This window comes from Rhinoderma darwinii, chromosome 5 (assembly GCF_050947455.1).
Source record: "Rhinoderma darwinii isolate aRhiDar2 chromosome 5, aRhiDar2.hap1, whole genome shotgun sequence".
Classification (NCBI taxonomy): domain Eukaryota; kingdom Metazoa; phylum Chordata; class Amphibia; order Anura; family Rhinodermatidae; genus Rhinoderma; species Rhinoderma darwinii.
Window position 1 is genome coordinate 228,555,389 of NC_134691.1, and position 12,963 is coordinate 228,568,351.

At 42.1% G+C, this 12,963-nt stretch overlaps 2 pseudogenes; both read right to left on the minus strand.

Annotated features, from left to right (window-relative positions):
- Positions 1-4,381: 4,381 nt before the first annotated feature.
- Positions 4,382-4,609, minus strand: LOC142654363 (U2 spliceosomal RNA; annotated as a pseudogene).
- A 6,467-nt stretch (positions 4,610-11,076) lies between these two features.
- On the minus strand, positions 11,077-11,251 carry LOC142653752 (U2 spliceosomal RNA; annotated as a pseudogene).
- Between the last annotated feature and the right edge of the window lie 1,712 nt (positions 11,252-12,963).

Sequence of the window (12,963 nt, forward strand, 5' to 3'; positions counted from 1 at the left end):
GCATCCTATTGGCCAATACTTTACTAAAACACTTATAATCAGAAGCCAACAAAGTAATTGGCCTCCAGTTTGCCAAGTTTTTCTTCTCACCTTTTTTATATATCAGCACAACCACACCTTCTTTCATAGATTCGCTCAGCACACCATGCTTCCACATATACTGACATACCGCAAGCAAATCCCCACCCATTATATCCCACATCCTCACATATAATTCAATTGGAATCCCATCCTTCCCAGGTGTTTTATTTTTATTTGCACTCATCACCACATTTCTCACTTCATCCATGGTAATATCACCACACAGAGACTCACGATCTTCCTCTCCAAGTTTATTTTCCAACCCATTCAAAACCTCATTCATCAAATCCTTATCATACCACTTCTCTCCATACAACTGGGTATAAAAACCTTCAACTTCACTCATCACATCCTTTCCAGAAACACACTCACCCCTATCATTCAATAATTCATCCATATCATCCTTTTTACCACATATTTTTTTGAAAAAGAATCGTGTGCATTTTTCGTCTTTGTCTAAGTTTTCCACTTTTGATGTATATATAATTTTTTTCCCTTTTTCCTCTAGTAAACGGCTACTTTCACTCCTTGCGTCCCTCATCAAATCACTCACATCCACCCCTAGCTCGCTAAGTTTTCTTAACCATTCTATTCTAACATTCAACTCATTATATTGGTTTCTTAGCATAGCTGCTTTTTTATAGCCCCATTTTTTAAAAAATTTTTTACATTCATTCTTCATCCAGTCCCACCACTCCAACACATTCCCAAAAAATTCCTGCCGCAATTTCCATCCTTTATAAGCATATATAAAAGCCTTCACAATTCTTTCATCCTCTAACAAACTTACATTTAGCTTCCATACGCCTGCACCACGCACTAAACGAGCATCCCCTTCAAAGGTTGCACACATACACACATGGTCAGAAAAGGTCACATCACGCTGCTGCAAACTTATACACCCCACATTTTTTGAGAAGAGCACCCGATCTATCCTTGATGTTACCCCTCCTCTATCAGATCTATAAGTGTCGGGTGGTGGCTTTCCCAAATGAACCTCAGCAGCATCTATAAAAGAAAAATCTTTGATTATTTGGTACAACTTTTTACCAGATACATCCATTTTTTCCCCCTCCGTCACACAGTTAAAGTCCCCAACCCAAATCGTGGGAATTCTCCCTGGCAAAAAAAAAGACAATTTCTCTAGGAGCTCTAATCTTTCTTCTTTTTTTGTTGCTCCATATATATTAATTACCCTTACCCTCCATCCTCTGACATTAATCTCTGCCAAAATACACCTCCCCACTTCCACCACAGTATAGCTCTCTAACTTTAAATTCCTATTCCCTAGCAAAATTCCTACACCATCATTTTTATTCATAGAGGAACCAGACCATATACATTGGCCATGTGGCCACTCCTGCTCAGGCACAGGTTCTGCTATTCCACATTCCTGCAAAGCATAAATATCAGCTCCTATATTTTTTAAAAAATCAAGGACTGCAGCCCTCCTGGGCTTAGATTTAATTTGTCGCACATTTAAGGATACGACATTACATAGAGTTTTGGTGGCCATACTTTGATTTTAGCAACCAAATATCCACAAACTGTCCATTTATATCTCAGCCTTTGCCTTCTGGAGGCGGGCAATTTAAGGTAAAGAGATGAGTCCCTTGACCTTCTTCCAGAAAAGGCTGATCCAAAGATATCATTGATGAAGGATATTCAGCATCTCTTCCAGGGGTAACCGGAGGTGACGCAGTCAACCTGGCCCTCTTGGCTCCCATGTCCAGAATCTCATCAGCAGGTCTGGTAACTGTAGTGAAGTCCCCTTGCTCTCCAAATTCCTCTGGGAACACCTCATCCAGACACCAAGAGACATCAGGATTCACAGGCACATCATCCTCAATTTCACCCTCACCCTGCAGCCCAGTCTGGACATCAGTTGGGTGAGGGAGATCTTCCTCGACAGGGGCTGCCTCCATACCTGCCCCTTCCTCCACTTGTACTTCTGCTAAAGTTGCAACTCCAGAGGCATGATGGACAATAGTTGCCTCATTTGCATATCCCATCAGCCCCGCCATCCCAGGCATCTCAGACACTCTGATTCTGGCTGCATCTGCATATGATTTTTTCCGCAGAGGGCAGTCTTTGAAGGCGTGACCTTCCACCTCACACAGGTTACAGACAATGCGATTAACACATTCCTTTGCTGCATGCCCCTCCTGATTGCACTTGGAGCACCTGCCCGTTTTCTGACACCCTTCTTTTGTATGGCCAAAAACCTTGCAGTTTCTACAAAATGGTGGACACCTGGGAAAGAACAAATATCCCCTATCTCTTCCAATGGAGAAATTTGAAGGAGGGAAATGAAAACCTCCTGGTTCCTCAATGCTTTGGCGAAAACGGACACGAAATTTGTATTTCCCGGTCCATAGCAATTCAGAGTTCAAGATTTTGTTTTCATACTTGACATATGCACAATGCCTGGACAAAAAGGCCACAATATCCTGCAGTGGTACATGTGCATTATACAAAAAAACCACCAAGAAGACTTCTCCTTCATCATAGAGTAAAACAAAAGAGAGTCCAGCAAGCTCAGGGTTATTAATATTTTCCATCAAGTTGAAATGCAGATTATGGCAAGCAGGTAAATCCATCAAGATCAAAGTATAATGACCAACCTTGTGCTCCTGCAGACAGAGAATCTTCGTCCGTTCCACCTTCAAAATTCCAAAAACGACATTGCGTACCAAATATCGCATATCCAGGGTTTTCTCCAATCCAGCATCCACTTCAATACGAATTCCATATTTGACCCGGGTTTCCCCGGCCTTAGCATGGCGCACAATTACGCCCATTGTCGATCGCCTTCCTGCCACTGGCTGTCTCCCTATAGCAACAAGCAGCTTAAGCCCCAAAGGGCGATGCTGCAGGGCCGAGAGTTCAGCACTGGACGCCTCTGGTTAGCCACTTGAGCTTAGCCAAAAGGCCGAGAAGCGATAACCCGAATGGGCCGGCCGTTGACCGAGCCTGTCCCATACTGCTGTTCACCCCTTGCAGCGATTGATTCAGCCTACTCCTAGGCAATTCCATGGGGCCCTGCAGGCTCACACACATTTACAGCTACTAAGCGGGAGGGAGGTGAATAAAGGCCGGAGAGGAAGCCAGACAGGATTTGCTTCTTTTGCTTGCACCACAATGCAGTGCTGAAAGAGGAGGAATCTACATAAAAACGCCTTCCTGGCAACGCCCAAATGCCCTGCTGCCATGCAGATAAACACTGGCAGCGGCAGCAAGTGCATGCCCACAGCCACCCCTTGTTCCTTCACACCTTGTATCAGCTTTAATCCAGTCCAGTCCGGTGCTGCCTGCTGAGCAGCACTGACCAACACTGCCTGGGCCCAGGCTTTTATCTATCTCTGAGGCAGGCCCCATTATGATGTCAGAAAGCTGGCTCTGGAATCCTGAGGGCTCCACTATGACACGTGCAAAGTTCCGTCTGAACTTTATATAAGACGGTGCGGCTCAGTCAGTCACTCAGTGTTGCCTGAGAGGGCAACACTGCAACAGCCGGCCGCCAGGCTGTCTTTTTTTTGCACAGCTAGTTGCCTCCAGGAGGCCACAAGAGGGAGACAAGGGACTGCAAAATGGAAAATAGGCATCCACCAACTTTACAGACAACTTGTTCTCCTTGCTCCTACAACCTCCATCCTTGCACAGTTTGTTATTTTATTCTTCTAGGTAACATAGTAACAAATCCAAATTGCTGCTCTCTTTGTAGGCAAGCAAGGGTTTGTTGCAACTGCAATTCTTACTTCTTCTTGGAAATGTTGGGACGGCAGTACATTCCATCACATCCATCTAGTGTACACAGGTAGGTCCATTGTGGCGGGTAGGCGGCTGGCTGCTTTAATGGCTGTTTGCTGTTCCCCTACTCCACTCCACTCCACTAGTTGACTGTGTTGCTGCATCAATCAGTGGCTGGCTCAGGTGCAGCTCTTTAACTTACCTAGGAGGGAGGGCGGAGAGAAGACAAGGAAGGTGAATGAGCTGTTCCAATGTGAAATGCCGGAAACACAGAAACACAGAAGACACACACACACACACACACACACACACACACACACACACACACACACACACACACACACACACACACACACACACACCAAGAGGTGGCAATGTATTAATTAATTGCATTTAATAAATGAGCTCATTATCACACATGACTGTACAAATGCATTGTCCAACAGGTGTTGAAATAATGGGATTAAAAGGGGAGATCCCATCAGAAAGACAAAAACAATAGCAAACACAAATAGCACTTTTGGAATCTGATTTTAGTCAACACATAAGGGAAGGGTGCACCGGTCCTGGAAATACTGCAATACCAGGTCAATGCGTGGAGTGGACAGAGCAAGCTCTATTTCCATCTCCCTGTTCTAAAAATCCATTTAATATATGGTCCCCAGATAGGGGACGTATCAGATATTAAACTGATAAGAACAGATTTTTTTTTTTTTTTTTTTTTTTTTTTTTTTTTTTTTTTTATTTTCTACTCAGATTTGAAATCTTAAAACGCAAAACATAGGTTGAAAGTCTTAGATTTCATCAAAACCATCATTGTAGTATGAATATATAATTTTCATGATCTTATCCATTTTTTAATTGTTATTATTACTTTTTTTCTCTTTTTTTAATATGTTTTGTTTTCTTTTTTTTTTTAATTATATTTTAACTTTTTTTTTTTTTTTTTTTTTTTTTTTTTACAGGTATAACAAAGAAGAAAACAATACAAGATCACAAGGTAAGTACATTCCACATTTCTGGTTTCCAAATCTCATTTGCTCTCACAGTACCTAGTAATACTTTATCTCTCCAAAAATATACATACAGATAGCTTAAACATAGTTTAAGACAGTTTTCAACAGATATCTGATCTCTTTTAAATAATACAATATTTCTTGCTTTCCATAAAGCCATCTTAACACATGTAAATATTAACCATACGACTTTAAAATCCTCTTTACCAATGCCCAATCCATAAAAGATCATATTAAAATCAAAATGATCAATTTTGCTCAAATATTTAACTAAGATGCTAACTTTCCTCCAAATCTTTTGTGCAAATGAGCAATTCCAAAAAATATGCGTTGGCGTTTCACTTCCGCTACATCTTACTCTTGGGCATCTTTCATGTCTTACCAAACCTCTTCTATGCTGAAATTCTCTTGTAGGTAAGCAATCCTTCAACATACACCACAACAGGTCCTTATGTTCGTTAGACAAGTAAAACAGGTTAACATTGATCCAAATACCTTGTACAATTCTTACAGAGAAACCTGTTACAGAACTCATAATTTTCCTCTCATCTAAGATCTTTAACACTTTTCTATGATTAGTAATAATACTTAAGTCAGATTTTAACAACTCAAACTCCCTTAAAATTTTCTCTAAAATAATATAATGTTCTGGTGGTAAAAACTTATATGGTCTGTTTAAGTCAATTTCTAACCACTTGTATTTCCTTATATAAAACCCAAGATTATAAATAAGAAAAGTTTTTATCTTTGAACTGGGCCCCAATAAAGTGCTTGTACAATAGGCCAAATATTTAATATACAAAAAAGACCTAATATCGGGGAAGCCTTTCCCTCCTTTATTCTTAGGTTTATACAACTCCTCCCTTTTGACTCTTTCCATATTTGATTTCCATAGGAAATAAAAACAGATTTTAATAAGTTTTTTCATGATATTATTTGGGGGGATAAAAACAGCAGATATGTACAAAATCATGGGGAGTAAAACCTGTTTTATGATCAAAATTTTACCTTCAAGAGTCAAAGTTCGCAAATTCCAAAAGGAAATCTTTTTCCTTACCCTTTCCAGCAAGGATTCCCAATTTTTTATATTCCCACAAGATTCTGAAAAATAGATACCTAAAATCTTCATGTCATGCATTTTAAGCAACTTACAATCAGGTTCAAGGGTAAATTTCCCAATTGTTAAAACACCGGTTTTATCTAAATTCACTTTGAAACCTGATGCTCCACAGAACCAATCCACTGTTCTTAAAACCCTATTAAAACTTCTAAGATCACGCACCAAAACTGTCACGTCATCCATATATGCAATAACTTTAACTTGTTCATTTTTACAGCCCGGGATAAAAAAACCGTTAATTACTTTATCTTTTCTAAAGGCCTCTAAGAGGGGTTCAATTGCACATATAAATAAGATAGGTGACAGAGGGCAGCCCTGTTTCACCCCACATCGAATATGAACTTTATCAGATAAGGAACCATTAACTGAAATTTTACTAAAACCTCCATTGTATAAGATTTTAATACGATTAATAAAACCCTCTGAACATCCTAATTTGCTTAAAACTGTGAATAAGAAATCGTGTGAAACTCGATCATAAGCTTTTTCAAAATCAAAGGAGATCAAAGCTAAATCCTGATTGCGGTCCTTGCTGTCCCAAATAATATCCCGTAGCAAAACCAAAGAATCGACAATTTTTCTTTTTGGCACAGCGCATGTCTGGTCAACCCCAATTATTGATGCTATCACTTTTTTTAAACGATTCCCTAACAATTTTGCATAAATTTTATAATCGGTGTTCAGTAGCGTAATTGGCCTCCAATTCTTGATTAATTTTTTATCACCTTTTTTAAAAATTAAAACAATAAGACCCTCCAACCAGGACTCCGGGATTATTAATGAAGATTCAATTTGAGAAAAAACTTTGAACACATCCTCACCTATTACATCCCAAAATTTTTTATAGAATTCTATTGGTAGACCATCCATACCAGGGGTTTTTAAATTCTGAAAACTATTAATCGTATCTAATATTTCATTTTTAGTAAATTCCTCCTCTAGAAACATCATCTCATCAGTGCTAAGCTTTTTATCTAACAACCCCATAAAATGTTCCTTTAAAGAGGCATCAAGCACCTTTTCGGAAAATAATTCCTCATAAAAATTTTTTGCTTTTAATAATTTTTCTTCACGGTTTGTTTCCCCTTCTAGACACTCAATAAAATCTTTTTTCCCGTTAATTTTTTTAAAAAAGAAATGAGAGCATTTCTCATCCTTTTCAAGGATTCTTACACGAGAGTTGAAAATAATCTCTTTCCCTTTTTCTTTTAATAAATTTTTTATCTGACTTTTTACATCCTCAATTTGATCATCCATTTCTATACCATTGTTTCTAAATAGGTAAAAACACTGGAGCCTAGAACTAAGATCAATGTATAGTTTCTTTTTTGCATAGGCTATCTTCTTCCCATATTTAACAAAGAAGGTTTTAAAACCCCTCTTCATGAAATCCCACCACTCCAATACATTATTAAACTCGCCCTCTTTTTGTTTTAGTTTATCATAAAACTTACAGAATTCTTCTTTAACCTTACTTCCTTCCAAGAGGGACACATTAAGTTTCCAGTGTGATGGCACCTTACCTTCTGAAACCTCATAATTTAGTGTACATTCAATTAACTTGTGATCTGAAAAACAACTGTCAAAGGATTTAAAAGAAGAACACATCAAATCACTAGATACAAAAATATAATCTAGTCTAGATGAGCATCCACGATTACTCCAAGTAAGCTCATACTCTTTCCTTTTTCCACCTAGTTCCCAGGTATCTTTAAGGTTACAGGCAGAAAGAATATTTTTCAAAACAGATACTGATCCTTCTTTTTTTTTACAGATTTGGCAGTTAAAATCACCACCAATGATGATGGGATCTGAACCAACAATAAACAACTGTAGTAACTCAAAAAGGTGAATTCTCAATTTTTTTTTCTGTATTTGCATATATGCAAAAACACTTGATTTTTTTGCTATCTTTTAAAACCTCCACCATAAGTATGCGCCCTGGGTATATTTCTTCATGCCGAACAATTTCCCAATCTTTAGAACATAAAAAACCTATCCCGTCACTTTTGAATTCGTTTCCACCTGAAAAACAAGATTTACCTTTCCATATACCTTGTAGATACTTATAACATAATCTCTTTTCTAAATTACATTCCTGTAAGAAAACAAAGTCATAATTTTCATTATTAAAAAAATCATAAATGGCTGTACGTTTATATTGGTTATTAAACCCCTGAACATTCAGGGAGGCAGCCCTGATCATCTTTTAACCAAGATGCCAGGGCTTTCTCCCCCGCCCTCATCGATAAATGGTGGAGAAGTATCAATCTTCAGATCTTCAGCTCCAGATGAGTCAGAGGGAGAAATATCTCCAAGAAGATCATAAACCTTGCTTTTCTTCCCACTTTGGTCAGTCTCTTCATCACTCACTTTCTCTTCTTCTCTAGTATATCTTTTTAAACTTTTTGTTGCCACCTCCATCTCCTCCTGAGCACCAGACGAACCTGCTTGCCCAGGGGGTGAAAGGGGAGTCTCCAACACCACAGTTAATTCCTCTTTTTTCTTCTCCTTTTTCTCTTTTGATATTTTTTTCTCTTTTTCTACCACTGAAGCCTCCACACCTGAGGATTTTGTTTTCCCCTGGGAGCTCTTTTTATCCTTCTTTTTTTCCTCTTTTTTTTTCCTTGCCCTTATTCTGTACCACAGAACCTATAGGAGCCTGCGCCTCTTCTGGAGGCACGAAGTCCTCATCTGACAAAATTTCCTCCACTCTTTTTTTAGGACAATCTGTTTCCTGATGAACGGAATCATGGCATTTCATGCAACGCTTACAGGCCATGTCAGCATGTCCATATTTGCGACATCTACGACAGTATTGGGGCATCCCCGTAAAAAAAAGATAACCCCTACTCCTGTTGATGAAAATAATAGGGGGTGGTCTCAGAACACCCCCCTCAGCAGTCGGATCTTTTTTAAAGACCACACTGTAGATCCTTTTCCCATTCCATGCACCGAAATTAGTAATCCCATGTTTCTTAAGGGTCACCTTCTCACAAAAGTTGTACAAAAAAGATGTGACTTCCATATCAGAAATAAATGGGTTGTACATTTGCACTGTCAGCAGTTTATATTGATATTGAAACAAAGGAAGGACCTTTACTCCCTCCAACATAGCATGTCCTCTATTTCGCTCATAGAGAGCATACGCTGCTTCACAAATCCCACAAGAGTTCAAAGTAACATCGTGAATTCCACGGGAGTTAAACGATTGAACACAAAAATAATCCCCATCCTTGATCTTCAGGATAGGACCAAACACATTGGAATAAAGAAACCCCAGTTCTTTTACCTGGCGGTATTGCGGCGAGATGACAAAACGAATCGTGTCCTTCAAAGGAGTATCATCCGCAAAGAAGTCCTGGAAATTATCCGATCTTCCTTCCATCGTTCCAAATGAAAAATATACTCACAGCCCAGAAATCCAAGCTCGATCGCCTCCTGATCCAAATCGATAATCCAGAATCCCACGTCCAAAGAATTTCTCCCTCCACGAAAAGAATCCGGATCCTCCTAAGGAAAAGGCACTACAGCTTTCAGCCACCCCTCAATAGCAGCAGTTCGGTCCGAAAACCGAAAAGGCCGAGCAGGTAGGTTTCCACTGTAGGAACCTTGCCTAATGGTTTCAAACCCACTACAGATCTGAGCCAAAAGGCCGAGAAGCGATAACCCGAATGGGCCGGCCGTTGACCGAGCCTGTCCCATACTGCTGTTCACCCCTTGCAGCGATTGATTCAGCCTACTCCTAGGCAATTCCATGGGGCCCTGCAGGCTCACACACATTTACAGCTACTAAGCGGGAGGGAGGTGAATAAAGGCCGGAGAGGAAGCCAGACAGGATTTGCTTCTTTTGCTTGCACCACAATGCAGTGCTGAAAGAGGAGGAATCTACATAAAAACGCCTTCCTGGCAACGCCCAAATGCCCTGCTGCCATGCAGATAAACACTGGCAGCGGCAGCAAGTGCATGCCCACAGCCACCCCTTGTTCCTTCACACCTTGTATCAGCTTTAATCCAGTCCAGTCCGGTGCTGCCTGCTGAGCAGCACTGACCAACACTGCCTGGGCCCAGGCTTTTATCTATCTCTGAGGCAGGCCCCATTATGATGTCAGAAAGCTGGCTCTGGAATCCTGAGGGCTCCACTATGACACGTGCAAAGTTCCGTCTGAACTTTATATAAGACGGTGCGGCTCAGTCAGTCACTCAGTGTTGCCTGAGAGGGCAACACTGCAACAGCCGGCCGCCAGGCTGTCTTTTTTTTGCACAGCTAGTTGCCTCCAGGAGGCCACAAGAGGGAGACAAGGGACTGCAAAATGGAAAATAGGCATCCACCAACTTTACAGACAACTTGTTCTCCTTGCTCCTACAACCTCCATCCTTGCACAGTTTGTTATTTTATTCTTCTAGGTAACATAGTAACAAATCCAAATTGCTGCTCTCTTTGTAGGCAAGCAAGGGTTTGTTGCAACTGCAATTCTTACTTCTTCTTGGAAATGTTGGGACGGCAGTACATTCCATCACATCCATCTAGTGTACACAGGTAGGTCCATTGTGGCGGGTAGGCGGCTGGCTGCTTTAATGGCTGTTTGCTGTTCCCCTACTCCACTCCACTCCACTAGTTGACTGTGTTGCTGCATCAATCAGTGGCTGGCTCAGGTGCAGCTCTTTAACTTACCTAGGAGGGAGGGCGGAGAGAAGACAAGGAAGGTGAATGAGCTGTTCCAATGTGAAATGCCGGAAACACAGAAACACAGAAGACACACACACACACACACACACACACACACACACACACACACACACACACACACACACACACACACACACACACACACACACACACACACACACACACACACACACACACACACACACACACACACACACACACACACACACACACACACACACACACACACAACAAGAGGTGGCAATGTATTAATTAATTGCATTTAATAAATGAGCTCATTATCACACATGACTGTACAAATGCATTGTCCAACAGGTGTTGAAATAATGGGATTAAAAGGGGAGATCCCATCAGAAAGACAAAAACAATAGCAAACACAAATAGCACTTTTGGAATCTGATTTTAGTCAACACATAAGGGAAGGGTGCACCGGTCCTGGAAATACTGCAATACCAGGTCAATGCGTGGAGTGGACAGAGCAAGCTCTATTTCCATCTCCCTGTTCTAAAAATCCATTTAATATATGGTCCCCAGATAGGGGACGTATCAGATATTAAACTGATAAGAACAGATTTTTTGATTGAAAAATGCTTTATTGACAATCAATCGTCATCATACAAACATTACTGCGACGCAGCGCAAGCCATGAAGCAGCAAATAATAAATAATAACAGTCGTCAAACATAACATGACAGTATAATACACAGTACAGGCTAGCCTATGCTATACATTACACCACATGCTACACTAACATTCTTGCATTCACTAAAGCCAAACAACAAAGCATTACAGACAAGTGATGGGATAGGGGAGTGGGTAGGAGGGGATAGGGAAGGGGGAAATCACAGGCCCGAAGCTTTATTGAAAGACAACACACAAGAAGGGAGAGTGGGGGGAAGGGGAGTATCAGTCCTCTTCCTCATCGACGTCCGGGCTGTCCCAGGTGGAATAGTCTCTGAGCAGGCTGTGGATCAGCCTGCGGCAGTCCTGGACGGACACACTCTCTCTCCGCAAAATCAGACGGTTCCTGGCAAACCATATAGCGTCCTTAAAGCAGTTCATAAGGCGCCAGGCTTCCTGGATTGCTCCATCCGTGGTATTCCCAGGAAATAGTCCATAAAGTACCGAGCGGTACGACAGTCTGTTCCTGGGTACTGAGTCCTTGAGTTCATGTTCCAAGGCTTTCAACAGACCCTGTGCAAAGGGGCACTGCCAGAAAATGTGCAAAGATGTTTCCTCCGTGAAGGGGCACCTGGGGCAGTACCGGGTCTTGCACAGGTTGCGGGCATGCATGAATGACCTGAGAGGCAGTCCTCCCTGGATGGCCATCCATGAAATGTCCTTGTGCCCGTTGGTCAACCTGCCAGATGACACGTTAGTCCAAACAGTCTCCAACGTGTCGGCATGAAGCCCTGGAACAGACTCCAGTGAGTCCTTTGCTCTGATGTGCTTGTGGATCGTCTTAGGTTTCCACAAGTCGGGCTTAAGACCCTCCAGTTGATGCTCCCTCACGAACCGGACGACATCTCCGTAGAACCAGGGAGCGTGCCAGTTGTAAGGGAAGGAGCTGTCCCACTTGTCCCAGCCAAAACCTCGCCAGAGGGGAAGGAGGAAGTAGCGGGACATGGCCTTGCCCGCAGAGCCGTTTGCTGTCCTCAGAGTCCTACGAACACAGTCACATACAAAAGCGATCCGCAGCAGAGTGGGAATGTCGGGTATACCCTTCCCACCTTTGCGGGGCTCCTTGTACATAACAGTCCGCTTTACTCTGTCCATTTTCGAGCCCCAGATGAAGCGAAACACAGTCCTGGTAATGGCCCTCGAGACGGTGGCAAGAGGGGGCCATGCCTGTGCAGTGTATTGTAGCACAGGCAAGACTTCGTTACGCAGGACCATTGCTTTGCCCTCAATAGTGAGTTGTCTGAGGCTCCACAGTCCGATCCTTTGGTTGACTTTGGCCAAGCGTTCTTCCCACGACTTTAGGGCTGCACCTTCCTTACCGAACCATACTCCCAGAATTTTGATGAAGTCCGGCTTGATAGTAAACGGGAGGGAGGCAGGAGAAGGCAGGTACCACTTTCCGAAGAGCATGGCTTCCGACTTCCCGCAGTTGACTTTTGCCCCTGAAGCGCGTCCGAACTCCTCACAGGTCTGGACGAGTGCAGTCACCGAACTCTGGTCAGCGCAGAAGACGGTCACGTCGTCCATGTACAGCGAGCATTTGACCTCGAAGTGTCCTGGACCTGGTGCGGTGATCCCTCTGATCTCTCCATTCTGCCGGATAGCCTCTGCGAAGAGCTCTATAA